Source organism: Myxine glutinosa, chromosome 10 (assembly GCF_964187855.1).
Source record: "Myxine glutinosa chromosome 10, kmMyxGlut1.1, whole genome shotgun sequence".
In the NCBI taxonomy this organism is placed as follows: domain Eukaryota; kingdom Metazoa; phylum Chordata; class Myxini; order Myxiniformes; family Myxinidae; genus Myxine; species Myxine glutinosa.
In genome coordinates this window covers 123999149-124024159 of record NC_136270.1, presented here as the reverse complement: position 1 = coordinate 124024159, position 25011 = coordinate 123999149, and the positions used below count along the sequence as shown (strand labels likewise).

General features: G+C 47.6%; 1 protein-coding gene across 2 annotated transcripts in view; it reads left to right on the top strand.

Moving 5' to 3' along the window:
* Positions 1-25011, top strand: part of LOC137433795 (protein MTSS 2) — a 65573-nt gene that overhangs the window by 1885 nt on the left and 38677 nt on the right. The gene's annotated exons all lie outside the window — the stretch shown is intronic.

The window sequence follows — 25011 nt, the reverse complement described above, 5'->3', positions numbered from 1 at the left end:
GCCGTGCCATTCTGTGGTATGGTGTGCTGTGCCATGCCATTCTGTGGTGTGCTGTGCCATGCTGTGCTGTCTCATGCCATGCCGTTCTGTTCTGTTCCATGCTGTGCCATGCCGTTCTGTTCTGTTCCATGCTGTGCCATGCCATTCTGTGGCGTGCTGTGCCGTGCCATTCTGTGGCGTGCTGTGCCATGCCATTCTGTGGTGTGCTGTGCCATGCCATTCTGTGGTGTGGTGTGCTGTGCTGTGTCATGCCATGCCGTTCTGTGGTGTACAGTGTGGTGCCATGACAGGCTGTAGTGTGCAGTGGGTGCCATGACAGGCTGTAGTGTGCAGTGTGGTGCCATGACATTCTGTAGCGTGCAGTGGGGTGCCATGACATTCTGTCGTGTGCAGTGGGGTGCCATGACATTTTGTAGCGTGCAGTGGCTGCCATGACATTCTGTAGTGTGCAGTGGGGTGCCATGACATTCTGTAGTGTGCAGTGGGGTGCCATGACATTCTGTAGTGTGCAGTGGGGTGCCATGACATTCTGTAGTGTGCAGTGGGGTGCCATGACATTCTGTAGTGTGCAGTGGGGTGCCATGACAGGCTGTAGTGTGCAGTGGCTGCCATGACATTCTGTTGTGTGCAGTGGCTGCCATGACATTCTGTAGTGTGCAGTGGGGTGCTATGACATTCTGTTGTGTGCAGTGGGGTGCCATGACATTCTGTTGTGTGCAGTGGCTGCCATGACATGCTGTAGTGTGCAGTGGGCTGCCATGACATTCTGTAGTGTGCAGTCGGCTGCCATGACATTCTGTAGTGTGCAGTGGCTGCCATGACATTCTGTAGTGTGCAGTGGGGTGCCGTGACATTCTGTAGTGTGCAGTGGGCTGCCATGACATTCTGTAGTGTGCAGTGGCTGCCATGACATTCTGTAGTGTGCAGTGGGGTGCTATGACATTCTGTAGTGTGCAGTGGGGTGCCATGACATTCTGTAGTGTGCAGTGGGCTGCCATGACATTCTGTAGTGTGCAGTGGGCTGCCATGACATTCTGTAGTGTGCAGTGGGCTGCCATGACATTCTGTAGTGTGCAGTGGGCTGGCATGACATTCTGTAGTGTGCAGTGGGCTGCCATGACAATCTGTAGTGTGCAGTGGGCTGCCATGACACTCTGTAGTGTGCAGTGGGGTGCCGTGACATTCTGTAGTGTGCAGTGGGCTGCCATGACAATCTGTAGTGTGCAGTGGGCTGCCATGACAACCTGTAGTGTGCAGTGGGCTGCCATGACATTCTGTAGTGTGCAGTGGGCTGCCATGACAACCTGTAGTGTGCAGTGGGCTGCCATGACAATCTGTAGTGTGCAGTGGGCTGCCATGACATTCTGTAGTGTGCAGTGGGCTGCCATGACAATCTGTAGTGTGCAGTGGGCTGCCATGACATTCTGTAGTGTGCAGTGTGGTGCCATGACACTCTGTAGTGTGCAGTGGGTGCCATGACATTCTGTAGTGTGCAGTGTGGTGCCATGACACTCTGTAGTGTGCAGTGGGCTGCCATGACATTCTGTAGTGTGCAGTGTGGTGCCATGACACTCTGTAGTGTGCAGTGGGTGCCATGACGTTTCTATAAAAAATAGTTTTTATTTGCAAATATGTACTGTACTGTATAAAATTGACAGGTTGTACTGTATATACCTGTACCGAAAACCTGGTCACAGTTGTGAAATAATACGCAGTGCTGCTGGCTCCAGTAATATGCTTCTCAAAATGCCAAAAGTCGTCTTGCACGTTGCTGATTGTCACCTGTCACCTGTCACCTGTCACCTGTCACCTGTCACCTGTCACCTACCTGAGTCTAATGAGGAAAGCTGCTGGATCTTGAATGAATTGTACACCTGATTAATACTGGGCGGGCAGACGGTCCTTCATTTTGGGCAGGAAAACATCAGGCAATGGTGTGATGTGGAATTCCGGAATGAAAGGAAGGATGCTGATGTGGGAATAGGTAGAGATGAGAGATACAAAGCCATCTGTTTCCAGGTGATGTGGGAATAGGTAGAGATGAGAGATACAAAGCCATCTGTTTCCAGGTATTGCGCGAATGTTTAGTCAATGGTGGGTGAACCAAAATTCACAAATTAAATAAAGACTGCGTTCAGGTAGCCAATTCCGGGAAACACCCTTGTCAAGCCTGCGGAACGTATTCCTTGTTCCAGGTATCCGATGTCTCCCCTGGCAGATCCCAACGAACCAGTTCTACGTGAAGATTAAGCCATGTCACCTGTCGGAAGGTGTTCACCCACCGGGCACGTCCGCCACATCACACTGAGCCTTTCCATTTGGTTCACGATTTATAATAATTGAAGCGAAGGAAACCATCGATGAAATCTACTTCCTTTTTCCGACGATTCCCTTTAAGATTGTTTTGCGCCACATTGCATGTGTGCGCACAATGCTGGCACAGGTGTGTGCGCGCACGCACACACACACACACACACACACACACACACACACACACACACACACACACACACACACACACACACACACACACACACACACACACACACACACACACACAATGTCAGAGTGTAGCTTGCACACAGACGTTCCCTGAATGCTCTCTCCTCCTTCGGTGACCGTTTAGTACACACAATGGGACACACGCTTTTTCCTTCGCTGTGTTGTCCATTTGTACGCATCAAGAACATGGGCATGGTGTTGTACATCATGTACACGCTCGGTATGGTGGCACCCTTTTGCATTTTTGAACATCATTTGGAAACTGCATCCATCCTTGGTTGGCCTATCAAGCAGGGCAGTTGATGACGTCGTTTCTAGGCTTTAATCTCACAGTTGTTTGAAGTATTTTGTTACCTTCGCAAAAGCGGAAGGTTATGTTTTGATCGCTGTGTATTTATTTGTATGTCTGTGTGTGTGTGTGTGTGTGTGTGTGTGTGTGTGTATGTTATTCGCATAACTCAAAAAGTATTCAACCGAATTGCATGAAATTTGGTGGGATGATTGGTTATTATACGGGACACATTTGATTAGATTTTGGGAGCAATCGGGTCAAAGGTCAAGGTCACGAAAAGGTCAAAATCGTATTTTTACCATAGCGCGGTCAATTTTTATCCAATTGGCATGCAACTAATGCCAAAATGTTCAGAATTCAATGCCCGATCTTGTGATATACGACATGACCCAGTGAAGACATTACCCTTGTTAGCGGTTGGGGGTCAAAGGTCAGGGGGGTCACGACCTTGCAAAATGTGCGTTTTTTGTCATAACTCGGTCAATTCTTATCCGATTTGCATGAAATCAGCACCAAACTGTTCACTGTTCTGTTCCCTACACTCCCATGCCAAGTACAGAACAGTAGCTGCGGCGAAGGTATGCGCTCTACCGAGTGCCCGTTCTAGTTTTTGAACCTTGTATTTGTACACTCCCCAAATTATTGCCACCTTCATGAAGGTCAAGTCTTGCAAAACCGATGGCAGGATAGCAATCGCACACACACTAGTCTCTAAGCTGTGTGTCTTGGGTTGGCATTCTTTGTCTTGATGCACCCCCATCCTTTGTGTTGATGCATCCACTTATTTGTGATGATGCACCCCCATTCTTTGTGATGATGCACCCACTTCTTTGTATTGATGCACCCACTTATTTGTGATGATGCACCCCCCTTCTTTGTAGTGATGCACCCACTTATTTGTGATGATGCACCCCCATTCTTTGTGATGATGCACCCACTTCTTTGTATTGATGCATCCACTTATTTGTGATGATGCACCCCCCCTTCTTTGTAGTGATGCACCCACTTATTTGTGATGATGCACCCCCATTCTTTGTGATGATGCACCCACTTCTTTGTATTGATACACCCACTTATTTGTGATGATGCACCCCCTTCTTTGTATTGATGCGCCCACTTATTTGTATTGATGCTCCCCCATTCTTTGTCTTGATGCGGCCCCATTCTTTGTCTTGAAGCGGCCCCATTCTTTGTCTTGAAGCGGCCCCATTCTTTGTCTTGATGCGCCCCATTCTTTGTCTTGACGCGGCCCCATTCTTTGTCTTGATGCACCCCCATCCTTTGTGTTGATGCACCCACTTATTTGTGATGATGCACCCTTCTTTGTATTGATGCACCCACTTATTTGTGATGATGCACCCCCTTCTTTGTATTGATGCACCCACTTATTTGTGTTGATGCACCCCCATTCTTTGTGATGATGCACCCCCTTCTTTGTATTGATGCACTCACTTATTTGTGATGATGCACCCCCTTCTTTGTATTGATGCACCCACTTATTTGTGATGATGCACCCCCTTCTTTGTATTGATGCACCCACTTATTTGTGATGATGCACCCCCTTCTTTGTATTGATGCACCCACTTATTTGTGTTGATGCACCCCCATTCTTTGTGATGATGCACCCCCTTCTTTGTATTGATGCACTCACTTATTTGTGATGATGCACCCCCTTCTTTGTATTGATGCACCCACTTATTTGTGATGATGCACCCCCTTCTTTGTATTGATGCACCCACTTATTTGTGATGATGCACCCCCTTCTTTGTGTTGATGCACCCCCTTCTTTGTGTTGATGCACCCCCTTCTTTGTCTTGATGCGCCCCCATTCTTTGTCTTGATGCGGCCCCATTCTTTGTCTTGATGCGGCCCCATTCTTTGTCTTGCTGCGCCCCCATTCTTTGTCTTGACTCGCCCCCATTCTTTGTCTTGACGCGCCCCCATTCTTTGTCTTGACGCGCCCCCATTCTTTGTCTTGACGCGCCCCCATTCTTTGTCTTGACACGCCCCCATTCTTTGTGTTGACGCGGCCCCATTCTTTGTGTTGACGCTCCCCCATTCTTTGTGTTGACGCTCCCCCATTCTTTGTCTTGAAGCGACCCCATTCTTTGTCTTGATGCGGCCCCATTCTTTGTCTTGATGCGGCCCCATTCTTTGTCTTGATGCGGCCCCATTCTTTGTCTTGATGCGGCCCCATTCTTTGTCTTGATGCGGCCCCATTCTTTGTCTTGATGCGGCCCCATTCGTTGTTGTGATGCGGCCCCATTCTTTGTCCTGACGCGCTCCCATTCTTTGTCTTGACGCGCCCCCATTCTTTGTCTTGGCGCGGCCCCATTCTTTGTGTCGATGCGCCCCCATTCTTTGTCTTGATGCACCCCCATTCTTAGTGTTGATGCGCCACCATTCTTTGTGTTGATGCGACCCCTTATTTGTGTTGATGCACCCCCTTCTTTGTGTTGATGCACCCCCTTCTTTGTGTTGATGCACCCCCTTCTTTGTGTTGATGCACCCCCTTCTTTGTGTTGATGCACCCCCTTCTTTGTGTTGATGCACCCCCTTCTTTGTGTTGATGCACCCCCTTCTTTGTGTTGATGCACCCCCTTCTTTGTATTGATGCGGCCCCATTCTTTGTCTTGATGCGCCCCCATTCTTTGTCTTGATGCGGCCCCATTCTTTGTCTTGATGTGCCCCCATTCTTTGTCTTGATGCGGCCCCATTCTTTGTCTTGATGTGCCCCCATTCTTTGTCTTAATGTGCCCCCATTCTTTTTCTTGACGCGGCCCCATTCTTTGTCTTGACGCGCCCCCATTCTTTGTCTTGGCGCGCCCCCATTCTTTGTCTTGACGTGCCCCCATTCTTTGGCTTGACGCGGCCCCATTCTTTGTGTTGACGCTCCCCCATTCTTTGTGTTGACGCTCCCCCATTCTTTGTGTTGACGCTCCCCCATTCTTTGTGTTGACGCTCCCCCATTCTTTGTGTTGACGCTCCCCCATTCTTTGTGTTGACGCTCCCCCATTCTTTGTGTTGACGCTCCCCCATTCTTTGTGTTGACGCTCCCCCATTCTTTGTGTTGACGCTCCCCCATTCTTTGTGTTGACGCTCCCCCATTCTTTGTGTTGACGCTCCCCCATTCTTTGTGTTGACGCTCCCCCATTCTTTGTGTTGACGCTCCCCCATTCTTTGTGTTGACGCTCCCCCATTCTTTGTGTTGACGCTCCCCCATTCTTTGTGTTGACGCTCCCCCATTCTTTGTGTTGACGCTCCCCCATACTCTTTGTCTTGATGCGGCACCATTCTTTGTCTTGACGCGCCCCTATTCTTTGTCTCGGCGCGCCCCTATTCTTTGTCTCGGCGCGCCCCTATTCTTTGTCTCGATGCGCCCCCATTATTTGTCTTGATGCGCCCCCATTTTTTGTGTTGATGCGCCCCCATTTTTTGTGTTGATGCACCCCCATTCTTTGTGTTGATGCGCCACCATTCTTTGTGTTGATGCGACCCCTTCTTTGTGTTGATGCGCCCCCATTCTTTCTGTTGATACGCCCCCATCTTTGTGTTGATGCGCCCCCATCTTTGTGTTGATGTGCCCCCATTCTTTGTATTGATGTGCCCCCATTCTTTGCATTGATGCACCCCCTTCTTTGTGTTGATGCGCCCCCATTCTTTGTGTTGATGCACCCCCTTCTTTGTGTTGATGCACCCCCTTCTTTGTGTTGATGCATCCCCTTTATTTGTGTTGATGCACCCAGCACCCCCCTTCTTTGTGTTGATGCACCCAGCACCCCCCTTTTTTGTGTTGATGCACCCCCTTCTTTGTGTTGATGCGACGCCTTCTTTGTGTTGATGCACCCCCTTGTTTGTGTTGATGCACCCCTTTCTTTGTGTTGATGCTCCCAGCACCCCCCTTCTTTGTGTTGATGCACCCCCTTCTTTATGTTGATGCATCCCCTTTCTTTGTGTTGATGCACCCAGCACCCCCCTTCTTTGTGTTGATGCGACCCCTTATTTGTGTTGATGCAACCCCTTTCTTTGTGTTGATGCACCCAGCACCCCCCTTCTTTGTGTTGATGCACCCCATTCTTTGTGTTGATTCACCCCCTTCTTTGTGTTGATGCGACCCCTTCTTTGTGTTGATGCGACCCCTTCTTTGTGTTGATGCGACCCCTTCTTTGTGTTGATGCACCCCCTTATTTGTGTTGATGCACCCCCTTCTTTGTGTTGATGCGACCCCTACTTTGTGTTGATGCATCCCCTTTCTTTGTGTTGATGCACCCCCTACTTTGTGTTGATGCACCCCCTTATTTGTGTTGATGCGACCCCTACTTTGTGTTGATGCACCCCCTTTCTTTGTGTTGATGCACCCAGCACCCCCATTCTTTGTGTTGTCTCTATTGAGATGTATCGTGTGTTCACACGCACGTTTGCAGGGCCTGTCCTTGTAACCGTAGATTACTGTTTGTGTGTCTTTGTTAACATTTGCTTGTTACATAACAGTGCTTGGTGAGAGTAGAAAGGTTATGGGTGGGATTCAAGCTGTAATATGGATGTTAAATATTGGATTCATCATTGTTATAATCTCTTCATTTTCTTATTACTTTATCTTATATATGTATATATTTTTATGTCTCTGCGGACGAAGTCGCCAGAGGCATTATGTTTTCAGGTTGTCCGTCCGTCTCCGTCTCCGTCCATCCGTCTGTCCGTGAGATAGGTTTTCGTTACCGCGATAACTTGAGAACGGCTGAAGGGATCTTGGTCAAACTTGGTGCAGGTATGTATAATGAGGTAAAGATGAACTGAATAGATTTTGGGGTCACGAGGTCAAAGGCCAAAGGTCAGCAGTCATGTTAGCTAAAAATCCTGTTACCGCGATAACTTGTGAAACAGTGATGGGATTCTGACCAAAATTGGTACAAGTATGCATTATGATGCAAAGATGAAGTTATTTGATTTTGAGGTCAAAGGTCAGTCTGTAATAAGTCTATAACTTAAGAACGGCTGAAGGGATCTAATTCAAACTTGGTACAGGTATGTATGATGATATAAAGATTAAATGATTATATTTTGGGGTGAATAGTTCAAAGGTCAAATGTCATCCATCCCTTGAGGTAAAATCTCTGTTACCAAGCTATAAACTTGTGAACCAGTCACGGGATTTTCACCAAACTTAGTATAGTTGTACATTATGATGCAACCATAAATTATTTCATTTTGGGGTCAAGAGGTCAAAGGTCAGAGGTCATGTTATGTAAAAATTATGCTTCTGCACCAACTTGTGAACAAGTGATGGGATTTTGAACAACCTTGGTATAAGTATATATGATGCAAAGATGAACTGCTTGGATTATGGCATCAACAGATCAAAAGGTCAGAGGTCATTCCAGGTAAAAATGTGATGACTTGACCACAGCTGAAGGGATTTAAATCAAACTTGGTCCCGGTATGTATAATGAGGGAAACATGAACGGATTAAAGTTCATGTCGAAGTCGAAGTGTCGTTCTAGTTTAGTTACGTTTTTCCACGACCCTTGACTGCCATGTCATATCCATAAAATAAATAAAACGACTGCTCCAAAAGCTGAGATTGTTTTATTTAATATTTATTTTTTATATTGCCCGAGCGGGTGGAGCAATGGCCTGAGTCCCCTTTTTAAGGAAAGCCGCTTGTGTGGTGAAACACCCTGCCTGTGAATTTAACACCTCGTTGGGAATCGGACTCCAGTGCGAACTCGGCAATGGAGCAAACACGTGCGTTGTGTACACGGACGGCCTGGTCATTGCCTTGAGAAGATTTGATGCTTGGTGAGAGTATTGCTGATTAAAAATACATAATTTAATAATTGTCTGGACCTCTGATTCAGGCATGATCAAAGTGTAGAATTAAAAAAATACATCAACCACACCTGAGCCCCAAAGCACATCAAGTATACAAAAAATTTTAATCACAGCGATAGCATGTCCTCATTGTTTCTCCTGACAACTATCACTCCCTGAAAGTAGGGATCAGGAATAACTATCAGTACCTGAGAGTCGGGATCAGGAATAACTATCAGTACCTGAGAGTAGGGATCAGGAATACCTATCACTCCCTAAGAGTAGGGATAACGAATACCTGTCACTACCTGAGAGTAGGGATCAGGAATAACTATCAGTACCTGAGAGTAGGGATCAGGAACAACTATCACTCCCTGAGAGTAGGGATCAGGAACAACTATCACTCCCTGAGAGTAGGGATCAGGAATACCTATCACTCCCTAAGAGTAGGGATCACGAATACCTGTCACTACCTGAGAGTAGGGATCAGGAATAACTATCACTACCTGAGAGTAGGGTTCAGGAATACCTATGACTCCCTGAGAGTAGGGTTCAGGAATACCTTTCAGTATCTGAGAGTTGGGATCAGGAACAACTATCACTCCCTGAGAGTAGGGATCAGGAATACCTATCACTCCCTGAGAGTAGGGATCAGGAACAACTATCACTCCCTGAGAGTAGGGATCAGGAACAACTATCACTCCCTGAGAGTAGGGATCAGGAATACCTATCACTCCCTAAGAGTAGGGATCACGAATACCTGTCACTACCTGAGAGTAGGGATCAGGAATAACTATCACTACCTGAGAGTAGGGTTCAGGAATACCTATGACTCCCTGAGAGTAGGGTTCAGGAATACCTTTCAGTATCTGAGAGTAGGGTTCAGGAATACCTATGACTCCCTGAGAGTAGGGTTCAGAAATGCCTATCACTCCCTAAGAGTAGGGTTCAGGAATACCTATCAGTATCTGAGAGTAGGGTTCAGGAATACCTGTCACTACCTGAGAGTCGGGATCAGGAACAACAGTCATGACGACAAGGGTGAGACGTTTGCCCTTGATGAAGTGACCTAAGTACTTCATTTTCTTGTTGGAGATCATTCTTCATTTTCTTGTTGGAGATCATTCTTCATTTTCTTGTTGGAGATCATTCTTCATTTTCTTGTTCGAGATCATTCTTCATTTTCTTGTTGGAGATCATTCTTCATTTTCTTGTTGGAGATCATTCTTCATTTTCTTGTTGGAGATCATTCTTCATTTTCTTGTTGGAGATCATTCTTCATTTTCTTGTTGGAGATCATTCTTCATTTTCTTGTTGGAGATCATTCTTCATTTTCTTGTTGGAGATCATTCTTCATTTTCTTGTTGGAGATCATTCTTCATTTTCTTGTTGGAGATCATTCTTCATTTTCTTGTTGGGGATCATTCTTCATTTTCTTGTTGGAGATCATTCTTCATTTTCTTGTTGGAGATCATTCTTCATTTTCTTGTTGGAGATCATTCTTCATTTTCTTGTTGGAGATCATTCTTCATTTTCTTGTTGGAGATCATTCTTCATTTTCTTGTTGGAGATCATTCTTCATTTTCTTGTTGGAGATCATTCTTCATTTTCATGTCGGAGATCATTCTTCATTTTCTTGTTGGGGATCATTCTTCATTTTCTTGTTTGAGATCATTCTTAATTTTCTTGTTGGAGATCATTCTTCATTTTCTTGTTGGAGATCATTCTTCATTTTCTTGTTGGAGATCATTCTTCATTTTCTTGTTGGAGATCATTCTTCATTTTCTTGTTGGAGATCATTCTTCATTTTCTTGTTGGAGATCATTCTTCATTTTCTTGTTGGAGATCATTCTTCATTTTCTTGTTCGAGATCATTCTTCATTTTCTTGTTGGAGATCATTCTTCATTTTCTTCGAGATCATTCTTCATTTTCTTGTTGGAGATCATTCTTCATTTTCTTGTTGGAGATCATTCTTCATTTTCTTGTTGGAGATCATTCTTCATTTTCTTGTTGGAGATCATTCTTCATTTTCTTGTTGGAGATCATTCTTCATTTTCTTGTTGGAGATCATTCTTCATTTTCTTGTTGGAGATCATTCTTCATTTTCATGTTGGAGATCATTCTTCATTTTCTTGTTCGAGATCATTCTTCATTTTCTTGTTCGAGATCATTCTTCATTTTCTTGTTGGAGATCATTCTTCATTTTCTTGTTCGAGATCATTCTTCATTTTCTTGTTCGAGATCATTCTTCATTTTCTTGTTGGAGATCATTCTTCATTTTCTTGTTGGAGATCATTCTTCATTTTCTTGTTGGAGATCATTCTTCATTTTCTTGTTGGAGATCATTCTTCATTTTCTTGTTGGAGATCATTCTTCATTTTCTTGTTGGAGATCATTCTTCATTTTCTTGTTGGAGATCATTCTTCATTTTCTTGTTCGAGATCATTCTTCATTTTCTTGTTGGAGATCATTCTTCATTTTCTTCGAGATCATTCTTCATTTTCTTGTTGGAGATCATTCTTCATTTTCTTGTTGGAGATCATTCTTCATTTTCTTGTTGGAGATCATTCTTCATTTTCTTGTTGGAGATCATTCTTCATTTTCTTGTTGGAGATCATTCTTCATTTTCTTGTTGGAGATCATTCTTCATTTTCTTGTTGGAGATCATTCTTCATTTTCATGTTGGAGATCATTCTTCATTTTCTTGTTCGAGATCATTCTTCATTTTCTTGTTCGAGATCATTCTTCATTTTCTTGTTGGAGATCATTCTTCATTTTCTTGTTGGAGATCATTCTTCATTTTCTTGTTGGAGATCATTCTTCATTTTCTTGTTGGAGATCATTCTTCATTTTCTTGTTGGAGATCATTCTTCATTTTCTTGTTGGAGATCATTCTTCATTTTCTTGTTGGAGATCATTCTTCATTTTCTTGTTGGAGATCATTCTTCATTTTCTTGTTGGAGATCATTCTTCATTTTCTTGTTCGAGATCATTCTTCATTTTCTTGTTGGAGATCATTCTTCATTTTCTTCGAGATCATTCTTCATTTTCATGTTGGAGATCATTCTTCATTTTCTTGTTGGAGATCATTCTTCATTTTCTTGTTGGAGATCATTCTTCATTTTCTTGTTGGAGATCATTCTTCATTTTCTTGTTGGAGATCATTCTTCATTTTCTTGTTGGAGATCATTCTTCATTTTCTTGTTGGAGATCATTCTTCATTTTCTTGTTGGAGATCATTCTTCATTTTCTTGTTGGAGATCATTCTTCATTTTCATGTTGGAGATCATTCTTCATTTTCTTGTTCGAGATCATTCTTCATTTTCTTGTTCGAGATCATTCTTCATTTTCTTGTTGGAGATCATTCTTCATTTTCTTGTTGGAGATCATTCTTCATTTTCTTGTTGGAGATCATTCTTCATTTTCTTGTTGGAGATCATTCTTCATTTTCTTGTTGGAGATCATTCTTCATTTTCTTGTTCGAGATCATTCTTCATTTTCTTGTTGGAGATCATTCTTCATTTTCTTCGAGATCATTCTTCATTTTCTTGTTGGAGATCATTCTTCATTTTCTTGTTGGAGATCATTCTTCATTTTCTTGTTCGAGATCATTCTTCATTTTCTTGTTGGAGATCATTCTTCATTTTCTTCGAGATCATTCTTCATTTTGTTGTTGGAGATCATTCTTCATTTTCTTGTTGGAGATCATTACCTTCGCAAAAGCGGAAGGTTATGTTTTGATCGCTGTGTATTTATTTGTATGTCTGTGTGTGTGTGTGTATGTTATTCGCATAACTCAAAAAGTATTCAACCGAATTGCATGAAATTTGGTGGGATGATTGGTTATTATACGGGACACATTTGATTAGATTTTGGGAGCAATCGGGTCAAAGGTCAAGGTCAAGGTCACGAAAAGGTCAAAATCGTATTTTTACCAAGTACAGAACAGTAGCTGCGGCGAAGGTATGCGCTCTACCGAGTGCCCGTTCTAGTTCTTCATTTTCTTGTTGGGGATCATTCTTCATTTTCTTGTTGGAGATCATTCTTCATTTTCTTGTTGGAGATCATTCTTCATTTTCTTGTTGGAGATCATTCTTCATTTTCTTGTTGGAAATCATTCTTCATTTTCTTGTTGGAGATCATTCTTCATTTTCTTGTTGGAGATCATTCTTCATTTTCTTGTTCACGATCATTCTTCATTTTCTTGTTCGAGATCATTCTTCATTTTCTTGTTGGAGATCATTCTTCATTTTCTTGTTGGAGATCATTCTTCATTTTCTTGTTCGAGATCATTCTTCATTTTCTTGTTCGAGATCATTCTTCATTTTCTTGTTCGAGATCATTCTTCATTTTCTTGTTCGAGATCATTCTTCATTTTCTTGTTGGAGATCATTCTTCATTTTCTTGTTCGAGATCATTCTTCATTTTCTTGTTCGAGATCATTCTTCATTTTCTTGTTGGAGATCATTCTTCATTTTCTTGTTCGAGATCATTCTTCATTTTCTTGTTGGAGATCATTCTTCATTTTCTTGTTCGAGATCATTCTTCATTTTCTTGTTCGAGATCATTCTTCATTTTCTTGTTGGAGATCATTCTTCATTTTCTTGTTGGAGATCATTCTTCATTTTCTTGTTCGAGATCATTCTCTATTTTCTTGTTGGAGATCATTCTTCATTTTCTTGTTCGAGATCATTCTTCATTTTCTTGTTCGAGATCATTCTCTATTTTCTTGTTGGAGATCATTCTTCATTTTCTTGTTCGAGATCATTCTCTGTTTTGGGAGTTTTATTTTTATAAACCGCATCGCAAATGACGGATCGTGAATGGATTACCGATTACCTTAACCAGGTTGATGTAATGTCTGCTCTTTGTACTGTATGTACCTGCTCTCAGTTATAGACGTGTTTGTAAATGTTAATAGGTGTGAACACCTGTTGTTACTCATTTGGTGCAATATATTAAAATGTGAATGTTGGCATCGGCCATAGTGGATGCACCACGACACATGACCTCGTCCTAACCATGGCAACCACTGTATTACACGTTGAACCATCTTCTCTCATGTTGGACATCGTCCCAGTGTTCATTTGTCCTTGTGTCGTATCGTCTTCACTAATTGTGTTTGTCTTTCACAGACATTGAGTGATTTGGTTTCTTTACTTGGTGTGACCTTTGTTTTGGCGCGGAGCTGAGGGTGGATCAGGGTGTTCCTGGTAGAGGTGAAAGTGGAGTGCGAACCGTCACGTCCGCGTTATCTGCTGTAGATACATTTGCGTCGGACACACGGGTGTCTAACGTCCCGGAGTGAGCCGATGCAAGCTGCTTACTGTATAAACGGGTGTCTTGTCCCTTTCGTGTCACGTGTGTCTTTCTATTGATCCATGTTTGCCGTCACCACCTCCAACCCGTGTTACCTGTACGTGTTTACCTGCACGTGTTTACCTGCGTGCTTTGATGACGCACAGATGTACACACCCAAACGCACATGAACGAACATGTTCGTACAACTCTTGCATCAAACCAATCAAATTACTGTCATCATAACCGCACCTCCAACTTTTTAACTCGTTCATGTTTCCATGTAATGGTAACGTGCACAACGTCCCACCGTTTGACTTGGTGACGTCATCGAGAGCCTTGCGCTGCAACTGCGAGCATCTCGGTCGTGTTTACTTGGATGAAAGTTGGTGATTCGTGCATTCTGATGTCCAAACTGACCGGCCTCCCATGATTGTTCAAAAGTCATGATGTCATGGTTTGTTACCCTCGCCTGAGGAGAGGGTATTGCATTTGAGTCCGTTTGTCTGTCTGTTTGTCCGCACAGAATAAATTTGATTTTCTCTGCAACCGTTGGTCCGATTGACAGGAAATTTTCACCATAGGTAAAACTCCACCTGCAGAATTTTTTTAACTAGTGAGATACCCGTGTTACAAACAGGTGGGAGGCCAGAAGCAAACAGGCAATGCAGATACGGCGAATGCTAAAGCATGAAACCGATAAATCCACATTCCTGTAGCACCCTCAGTCACACGGCAGACATGGACAGCAAGTTCGTGAAGGACTTCCATGAAAAACGTACCCGTTCGCAAACAAACGGGTACGTTCATGTATAGAAACATCGATCGTGGGTCCATGGCGAATCTGCATATGGCGATCCGCGAATTTCACATTCAGAAAGTAGAAACCATCACGATATGTCGTCATTTACTTGAACTCGATATCTCTTTTTTTCATTCCAAACAACATAACTCCAATCACAAATAAATCACAAAATAAACTTTTAACAACATTGTTAATGTTTCCTTCATTGTAAAAACTACTAAGTCAACAGTTAAAAGGATTCTGAGCCAATCGGCGTTATGGCCTTGGCAAGATCAATGGAGACAGCGATCTGTTAGTGTATACACCGCCCAAATAGCTATGTGGAATTCTCTCATGTAGAGATTAAACTCACGTCGTTTGAGCTTTGGCCGAGGTCATTATTGTCCCCCGTCACACCGCGGAGCGAAAGGGGGACTATGGTTTTCCCCTCCGTCCGTGTGTGTGTGTGTGCGTACGTGCGTGCATAAGCGAAGGACCGAATTCTAATTTGGTGTGTGGGTGCACCCACGTCAAAATCCAAGATGGCCGCCGCCATGTTTGTCTGACGCCATGTATGTATGAACCTTGTGAGTGGAATATCTTGAAAAATAAGCGAAGTACCAACTTCTAATCTGCTGTGTGGGTGTATCCAGGCATAAGAAAGAACGCTATTGAAAATTGGGTCGCCACGTAAAAATCCAAGATGGCCGTCGCCATGTATGTCTGAACCTTGTGAGCGGAATATCTTGAAAAATAAACGAACTACTAACTTCTAATCTGGTGTGTGGGTGTATCTACACAAGGGAGAACGCTATTGAAAATGGGGTCGCCACGTCAAAATCTAAGATGGCCGCCTTGCGTCTTCCACTTTGTCAACTCGCATCACTTCAACGACGGGGGCCCTAGGCGCAACGCATGTTTACTTCTAATGATTATATACGAATCAAAAAGAAGATAATTGGTTTTGGGTCGTCCTTTCCGCATATCTCGTGGGATTGTGTGTTGGAGAGACAACCGTGATGGCGGGAAGGGGGTTGGCATTCTCTCAAGCAGGGATTCAACCCATGTCCTTATAAAAGGTCTTTGTCCAAGGTCACCGAGTCCGATCGGTGCAGCTGTGCAGCGATCGGTGCAGCCGTTTGTGCGGCACCGGGGAAAATAACGTTATGTGGAGTCCAAACCTGAAAATGCTGGAGGCCAAAGCTGAAATTGGAAAAACAATATACTGTGGTGCTGTGCACACACGACTCGATTGCCAGAGAGGTCGGCCACAACGCGTGGATACAAACAAGAGTCTTTATTACAAGCTCGCATATCAGCACTGGGCGGGCTCGAACTTAGAGCCCGCATATATATCCCGAGGCCACGCCTTGCCCCCGGGCGTGGCCGATCGGCCGAAAGGCGGGGCATGTATTTCAGTTCCCCGCCTGGACACTCGCGCCACCCACTGGTGCGCGGAATTATTGACGCTTGTGCCCGCCACACGTGCCCCCCCAGAATTCCCGCGCACCTGAAGGGTGAGCTTGCGGGGAAGCCGGATGACCCGGCCGAAACGCCCCCTGGCGATGCGTGCAGGGCTGGGGGGTAGCGGGACGGCGGGGCTGGGGGGTGCCGGGGGTCTGACCGCCGGGGGGCGGCCTCGACGCGGAGGCAGAGCTGCTTGCGGGGGGTGGTCCAGATCGAGGTGGGCCGGCTTGAGGCGGTCCACGGAGGTACGATCCGGGGCACCGCCGATGTCCACGGTGAAATGTTTGTCCCCGGTCTCCAGCACGCGGAAGGGCCCGTCGTACGGGGGCCGTAGCGGTGCCCGGTGGGCGTCGTGCCGGACGAAAACGTACTCCGCCGTGCGAAGCTCCGGAGCGACGTGGGAGGACGGGCAACCATGGTGTGCCGTCGGCACCGGGGCAGTCTCCTGCAGGGTGGAGCGCTGTTGCGCCGCGGACCAAGGAGCCGTGGAGTCGGGGATAAATTCGCCTGGTACCCGCAGCGGTTGTCCGAAGACCAGCTCCGCCGAGGAAGCGCGCAGGTCGTCCTTGGGCGCCGTCCTGAGGCCCAGCAGTACCCAGGGGAGCGTGTCGGCCCAGCTGCCGTCGCGGAGGCTGGCCCGGAGCGTGGCCTTCATCAAGCGATGAAAGCGCTGGCACAGGCCGTTGGCCTGGGGGTGGTAGGCCGTGGTGCGGTGCAGTTTGACGCCAAGCCCTTGCGCCACCGCGCCCCAGAGCTCCGAGGTGAACTGGGGGCCGCGGTCGGACGAGATGTCCGAGGGGGCACCGAACCGGGCAACCCAAGTGGCGATGAAGGCTTGCGCCACATCAGCCGCAGACGTCGCCGCCAATGGCACGGGCTCCGGCCACCGTGTGGTGCGGTCCACCATGGTGAGGAGATGGGTGAACCCCCGCGAGGGGGGCAGAGGTCCCACCAAATCGACGTCGACGTGGACGTGGTCGAACCGACGCTCGGGCACCGTAAACGGGGCCAACGGGGTCTGGGTGTGGCGGTGGACCTTTGCGCGCTGGCACGCGAGGCACGTCCTGGCCCAGTCGCGGACGTCCTTCCTGAGGCCAGGCCAGACGAACTTCGCCGCGACGAGCTTCTGGGAGGCCTTCGTGCCCGGGTGGGACAGGCCGTGGATGGCGTCGAAAACCGGGCGCTGCCAGCCAGCGGGCACGATGGTTCGAGGCCGGCCGAGGGAGACATCGCACACGAGGGCCGCGCCCGCGACGTCGAACGGCACCTCAGTGACGCGGAGGCCCGTGACGGCGGTCCGCAAGGCCTGGACGCCGGGGTCGGTCGTCTGGTCCTCCACCATCCGGGCATAGTCGATCCCGAGGTGGACCGCGTGCGCGACGGACCGGGAAAGGCAATCCGCCACCGGGTTGTCTTTACCCGCGACGTGACGGATGTCCGTCGTGTACTCGGACAAGGCAGAGAGGTGACGTTGCTGCCGGACCGACCATGGCTCGGCGACCATGGCCATCGCGAACACAAGGGGCTTGTGATCAACGAAAGCCGTGAACGGGCGGCCCTCGAGCAGATGGCGGAAGTGTCGGACCGCCAGGTGCAGCCCGAGCAGCTCGCGGTCAAAGGTGCTGTAGCGGCGTTCGTGCGGGCGAAGCTACCGGCTAAAAAACGCTAGGGGCTGCCAAGCACCACGCACCCACTGCACGTGCACCGCGCCCACTGCGTAGTCCGACGCGTCGGTGGTGAGGGCGATCGGTGCATCGGGCGCCGGGTGCGCCAGCATGGTCGCGTTGGCCAAGGCCAGCTTTGTGCCCGCAAACGCCGCGGCCATCGGCTCCGACAAGGCAATGTCACCTTTGCCCGGCTTCCCCCGGAAGGCCTTGTGCAGGGGGCGGAGGAGCTGGGCGACACGGGGCACGAAGCGGTGGTAAAAATTGACCATGCCCAGGAATTCCTGGAACCCCTTGATCGTGCGGGGGCACGAAAAACTCTTGACGGCCTCCACCTTGGCCGGTAAAGGGACGGCCCCGTGCCTGGTGATGCGGTGCCCCAAGAAGTCGATGGCGGCGATGCCGAAGCAGCACTTTGCAGGGTTGATGATCAGTCCATGCTGGCCCAGGCGTTCGAAAAGCATGCGGAGGTGGAGCAGGTGCTCCTCCCGGGACGCGCTCGCGACTAGGATGTCGTCCAGGTAGACATAGATGAAAGGTAAGTCGCGCAAGACGCTGTCCATGAGCCGCTGGAACGCCTGGCCCGCATTCTTCAACCCAAAAGGCATTCGTAGGAACTCAAAGAGGCCGAAAGGGGTGATGACGGCCGTCTTTGGGACATCGTCCGGTTGTACGGGGAACTGGTGGTAGCCCCGGATGAGGTCCACCTTGGAGAACACGGTCGTGTTTGCCAACCGGGTGGAAAAGTCTTGGATATGCGGGACCGGGTAGCGGTCGGGGGTGGTCACATCATTGAGCTGGCGGTAGTCACCGCACGGCCGCCATCCGCCGCCGGGCTTCGGCACAATGTGCAGAGGAGAAGCCCAAGCGCTGTTGGAGCGCCGTACGATACCCAGCCGTTCCAGCATGGTGAACTCCGCTTTCGCCACGGCGAGCTTCGTGGGGTCGAGGCGGCGTGCCCGGGCGTAGACCGGGGGCCCGACCGTGGGGATATGGTGCTCCAGCCCGTGTTTGACGGCCACCGCTGAAAAGGTGGGCCGCGTGAGGGCCGGGAAACTGGCGAGGAGGCGGGTAAACCCGTCCGCTGCCGGAAGCGTACAGACTAACCTCGCCAGGACGGAACCTTTCATCAAGCCGCTTGGCAAGCCGCTCGGTGAGCCGCTCAGCGAGCTGCTCAACGAGCCGCTCAGCGAACAAGCGAGCGAGCTGAAGGTTTCGGCTTGGACGAGACGTCTGCGCTTAACGTCGACCAACAGCCCATGCGCACATAGGAAGTCAGCGCCGAGCAGGGCCATTGGCACGCTGGCGGTGACAAACGACCATTGAAAGCGCTGCCCTCCGAACCGCAGTGCTCTGAACCGCAGCTTCCCGAATGTGCGGATGGGTGTACCGTTGGCGGCAAGCAAGGCGGGGCCCCGGCCCGTGGCTTGCTTGTCGGACGCGGAGGCAGGGAGGACGCTTACCTGCGCTCCTGTGTCGCAAAGAAAACGGTGCCCGGACGAGGTGTCCGTGATGAACAGGAGGCTGCCGGAATGGCCGACGCTCATGGCCGCAAGTGAGCGCCGGCCTGGTCGTTTCCCGACCCATCAAAAGAACACGGCGGGCGTCACGTTTTAGCCTTGCGGCCGAACCTGGCATGGTAGTAGCACCAGGTTTGCGGCAGGGGCGGCCGTGCCGGCGGCGGTGGTGGTGGTGGCGGCGGCGGTAGTGGGCGGGGCATAGCAGCGGCCACGAGGGAAGCAGGGGGCGCTGTAGCCTCCGCGCCGGGATCCAATACGGCAGCACCGTACACCGACCGCGTGTCGCAGGCCGCGAAATACTTGTCGGCCTCTCCAGCCAGGGCGCGGGGTTCCGTTATTTTGGAACCGGCCAGCGCGAGGCGCACCTGTATAGGTAGCTGGCATAGGAAAAGTGCTCGGAATAAGAAATCCGGGCACTGGTCTCCATGCCGGGACAGCATGAAATCCATCCGGACGGATGGTCGTGTGTCGCCGAGGGCGGGAAGGTCCAGGAGGCGGTCGGCACGTTCGACCTCCGTGAGCCCGAACGTGGCGAGGAGGAGACGTTTGAGTGCCTCGTACTTGTGGTCGCCCGGCGGGTGCCGAAGGATGGACACGACGCGGGCGGCAGTGCCCGGCCCGAGGGCGGCGACCACGTGGTAGTACCTGGTCTCGTCCGCCGTGATGCCCCGGAGTTGGAATTGAGCTTCGGCCTGCACAAACCAAACGTCGGCTTGCGCTTCCCAAAACTCCGGGAGTTTGATTGCGACGGCGTTGGTAGCCATGGCGCGTTCGGGGGTCAGCAACGGCTGAACCAATCGGGGTCACCAGTGTGGTGCTGTGCACACACGACTCGATTGCCAGAGAGGTCGGCCACAACGCGTGGATACAAACAAGAGTCTTTATTACAAGCTCGCATATCAGCACTGGGCAGGCTCGAGCTTAGAGCCCGCATATTTGTCCCGAGGCCACGCCTTGCCCCCGGGCATGGCCGATCGGCCGAAAGGCGGGGCATGTATTTCGGTTCCCTGCCTGGACGCTCGCGCCACCCACTGGTGCACGGAATTATTGACCCTTGTGCCTGCCACAATACCCTATTTTACTCCTGGAGATCCCAGGATTACCAACCCAAAATATCGTTGCAATCTGCCGTTTTTGCGGTACCTTCGAATGGACAGACAGACAGACAGACAGACATTTGGTGAATTATAGTAAGATGATATTTATGACATCATAGGTCACGTGGTTTGGTCGCCATCTTGGAAAAACCGAAAAACTTTGCACCTCTATATCTCTGAAAGTGCTGAATAGAAAAAAGTGAGTCATGGCTCATTGTAAATAACTCTCTATGGGGAATAACATCTGTTAATGATGTCATAGGTGCCTCCATTATGACGTCATAATTCGACAAGTACAAAACTTAATCTGATCAAGATGAAATTTCTTGAGCATAATCGAGGGATAAATTGGTGGAAGAAAAAAAATGATGACGTCATCGGTCACGTGGTTCGGCCGCCATTTTTTTTTTGACACAAAAGCCTTAAAAAGCACTGAAAATACATCCTGGCGAGGGTTTGTAATCTCTGATTGCTCTTTCTTGTTATACAGGTATCGAGGCTTGTGGAAGAGCACAAGTTATGATTCAATAAAACTTGTATAATCACAATAAAACGAGCTCTAAGCGGCGCAGGCTCTGGATTTCACATGTTGAAGGTTTTTCTCTTTCGTTTATTTATCCGGTTGTCATGGATACCTGGACACACTGACGGTTCACCTATTCGATTTCATGGAGTGTACGGCAAACGCACTTGATTGAGACTTGTCACGTGTTCCCAGATTTGAACTTTAGGTTAATTGTGTCTGCCCCTTGATGCAACGTCATGTTCTCCGGTAGTGTTCTCATGATTTATTATTATTTTAAATTGATAATCTCACTATTTCAGACATATTATTGTTGCTTTTTATGAGCCATGCTGATGTCATCACAAGGAATTAAAGTTGAGAAAGTGCAAGTTCACCGCCGTAGGAAACAAGGTGACTTGGGCGTTTTCCAGCGTTACCCTTCGCCATCGGATTTTACATTTTTGTTCCAACAAATCCATTTTTGAAACGTCGGCCTCACCTTATTCCTCATGGTGGTAAACATATTATTTATCCTCTCGTTTGGGGCAACGCCCCTTGTTGTGCTCTCCACCGACACCTGTCTTTTTCTAAGACTGGAATTCCTCCTCGATGCCATTGCACCTCATGTCCCCTTTTACTTGCTGTTCTGTGCCATGTTTGTGCACAAAGACATTGCACCTCATGCCCCCTTTTACTTGCTGTTCTGTGCCATGTTTGTGCACAAAGACATTGCACCTCATGCCCCCTTGTACTTGCTGTTCTGTGCCATGTTTGTGCACAAAGACATTGCACCTCATGCCCCCTTTTACTTGCTGTTCTGTGCCATGTTTGTGCACAAAGACATTGCACCTCGTGTCCCCTTTTACTTGCTGCTCTGTGCCATGTTTGTGCACAAAGACATTGCACCTCATGCCCCCTTGTACTTGCTGTTCTGTGCCATGTTTGTGCACAAAGACATTGCACCTCATGCCCCCTTTTACTTGCTGTTCTGTGCCATGTTTGTGCACAAAGACATTGCACCTCATGCCCCCTTTTACTTGCTGTTCTGTGCCATGTTTGTGCACAAAGACATTGCACCTCATGCCCCCTTGTACTTGCTGTTCTGTGCCATGTTTGTGCACAAAGACATTGCACCTCATGCCCCCTTTTACTTGCTGTTCTGTGCCATGTTTGTACACAAAGACATTGCACCTCGTGTCCCCTTTTACTTGCTGCTCTGTGCCATGTTTGTGCACAAAGACATTGCACCTCATGCCCCCTTGTACTTGCTGTTCTGTGCCATGTTAGTGCACAAAGACATTGCACCTCATGCCCCCTTTTACTTGCTGTTCTGTGCCATCTCTGTGCACAAAGACATTGCACCTCATGCCCCCTTTTACTTGCTGTTCTGTGCCATGTTTGTGCACAAAGACATTGCACCTCATGTCCCCTTTTACTTGCTGTTCTGTGCCATGTTTGTGCACAAAGACATTGCACCTCATGTCCCCTTTTACTTGCTGTTCTGTGCCATCTCTGTGCACAAAGACATTGCACCTCATGTCCCCTTTTACTTGCTGTTCTGTGCCATGTTTGTGCACAAAGACATTGCACCTCATGTCCCCTTTTACTTGCTGTTCTGTGCCATGTCTGTGCACAAAGACATTGCACCTCATGTCCCCTTTTACTTGCTGTTCTGTGCCATGTTTGTGCACAAAGACATTGCACCTCATGTCCCCTTTTACTTGCTGTTCTGTGCCATGTCTGTGCACAAAGACATTGCACCTCATGCCCCCTTTTACTTGCTGTTCTGTGCCATCTCTGTGCACAAAGACATTGCACCTCATGTCCCCTTTTACTTGCTGTGCTGTGCCATGTCTGTACACAAAGACATTGCACCTCATGTCCCCTTTTACTTGCTGTTCTGTGCCATGTTTGTGCACAAAGACATTGCACCTCATGTCCCCTTTTACTTGCTGTGCTGTGCCATGTCTGTGCACAAAGACATTGCACCTCGTGTCCCCTTTTACTTGCTGTGCTGTGCCATGTCTGTGCACAAAGACATTGCATTTCATCCGTACGAAAGTATTGTGGTTGAAGGTCACCATTTGGTCATTGCACCCAGTAAAGGTCGGCATCTCCATAACCGTGGATCAAACTACCTGGACACGTAGTGAATGCGTCCACCATGGTCGAACTCCACAGGGGCCGCCGGATCGTCCCTGTACGTAATAAATCTACAATTGGACGTGATTGCACTTTTTTCTCTATTCTCTACTTCTTGTGCGCGAGTTGCAATTCTGACTGGACAACCACAGCAGGTCACCATTTGTGTTGACAATTGAGATTGTGCAGGTCACCATTTGTGTTGAGAATTGAGATTGTGTGGGTCACCATTTGTGTTGAGAATTGAGATTGTGTGGGTCACCATTTGTGTTGAGAAATTTGTGTTGAGAATTGAGATTGTGTGGGTCGCCATTTGTGTTGAGAATTGAGATTGTGTTGGTCATCATTTGTGTTGAGAAATTTGTGTTGAGAATTGAGATTGTGTGGGTCACCATTTGTGTTGAGAATCGAGATTGTGTTGGTCACCATTTTTGTTGAGAATCGAGATTGTGTTGGTCACCATTTGTGTTGAGAATTGAGATTGTGTGGGTCACCATTTGTGTTGAGAAATTTGTGTTGAGAATTGAGATTGTGTGGGTCGCCATTTGTGTTGAGAATTGAGATTGTGTTGGTCATCATTTGTGTTGAGAAATTTGTGTTGAGAATTGAGATTGTGTGGGTCACCATTTGTGTTGAGAATCGAGATTGTGTTGGTCACCATTTTTGTTGAGAATCGAGATTGTGTTGGTCACCATTTGTGTTGAGAATTGAGATTGTGTGGGTCGCCATTTGTGTTGAGAATCGAGATTGTGTTGGTCACCATTTTTGTTGAGAATCGAGATTGTGTGGGTCACCATTTGTGTTGAGAATCGAGATTGTGTGGGTCGCCATTTGTGTTAAGAATCGAGATTGTGTGGGTCACCATTTGTGTTGAGAATCGAGATTGTGTGGGTCACCATTTGTGTTAAGAATCGAGATTGTGTGGGTCACCATTTGTGTTGAGAATCGAGATTGTGTGGGTCACCATTTGTGTTAAGAATCGAGATTGTGTGGGTCACCATTTGTGTTGAGAATCGAGATTGTGTGGGTCACCATTTGTGTTAAGAATCGAGATTGTGTGGGTCACCATTTGTGTTAAGAATCGAGATTGTGTGGGTCACCATTTGTGTTGAGAATCGAGATTGTGTGGGTCACCATTTGTGTTAAGAATCGAGATTGTGTGGGTCACCATTTGTGTTGAGAATCGAGATTGTGTGGGTCACCATTTGTGTTAAGAATCGAGATTGTGTGGGTCACCATTTGTGTTGAGAATCGAGATTGTGTGGGTCACCATTTGTGTTAAGAATCGAGATTGTGTGGGTCACCATTTGTGTTAAGAATCGAGATTGTGTTGGTCGCCATTTGTGTTGAGAATCGAGATTGTGTGGGTCACCATTTGTGTTAAGAATCGAGATTGTGTGGGTCACCATTTGTGTTGAGAATCGAGATTGTGTGGGTCACCATTTGTGTTGAGAATCGAGATTGTGTGGGTCACCATTTGTGTTAAGAATCGAGATTGTGTTGGTCGCCATTTGTGTTGAGAATCGAGATTGTGTGGGTCACCATTTGTGTTGAGAATCGAGATTGTGTGGGTCACCATTTGTGTTGAGAATCGAGATTGTGTGGGTCACCATTTGTGTTAAGAATCGAGATTGTGTTGGTCGCCATTTGTGTTGAGAATCGAGATTGTGTGGGTCACCATTTGTGTTGAGAATCGAGATTGTGTGGGTCACCATTTGTGTTGAGAATTGCGATTGTGCAGGTCACCATTTGTGTTGAGAATTGAGATTGTGCAGGTCACCATTTGTGTTGAGAATTGCGATTGTGCAGGTCACCATTTGTGTTGAGAATTGCGATTGTGCAGGTCACCATTTGTGTTGAGAAATTTGTGTTGAGAATCGAGATTGTGCAGGTCACCGTTTGTGTTGAGAATTGCGATTGTGCAGGTC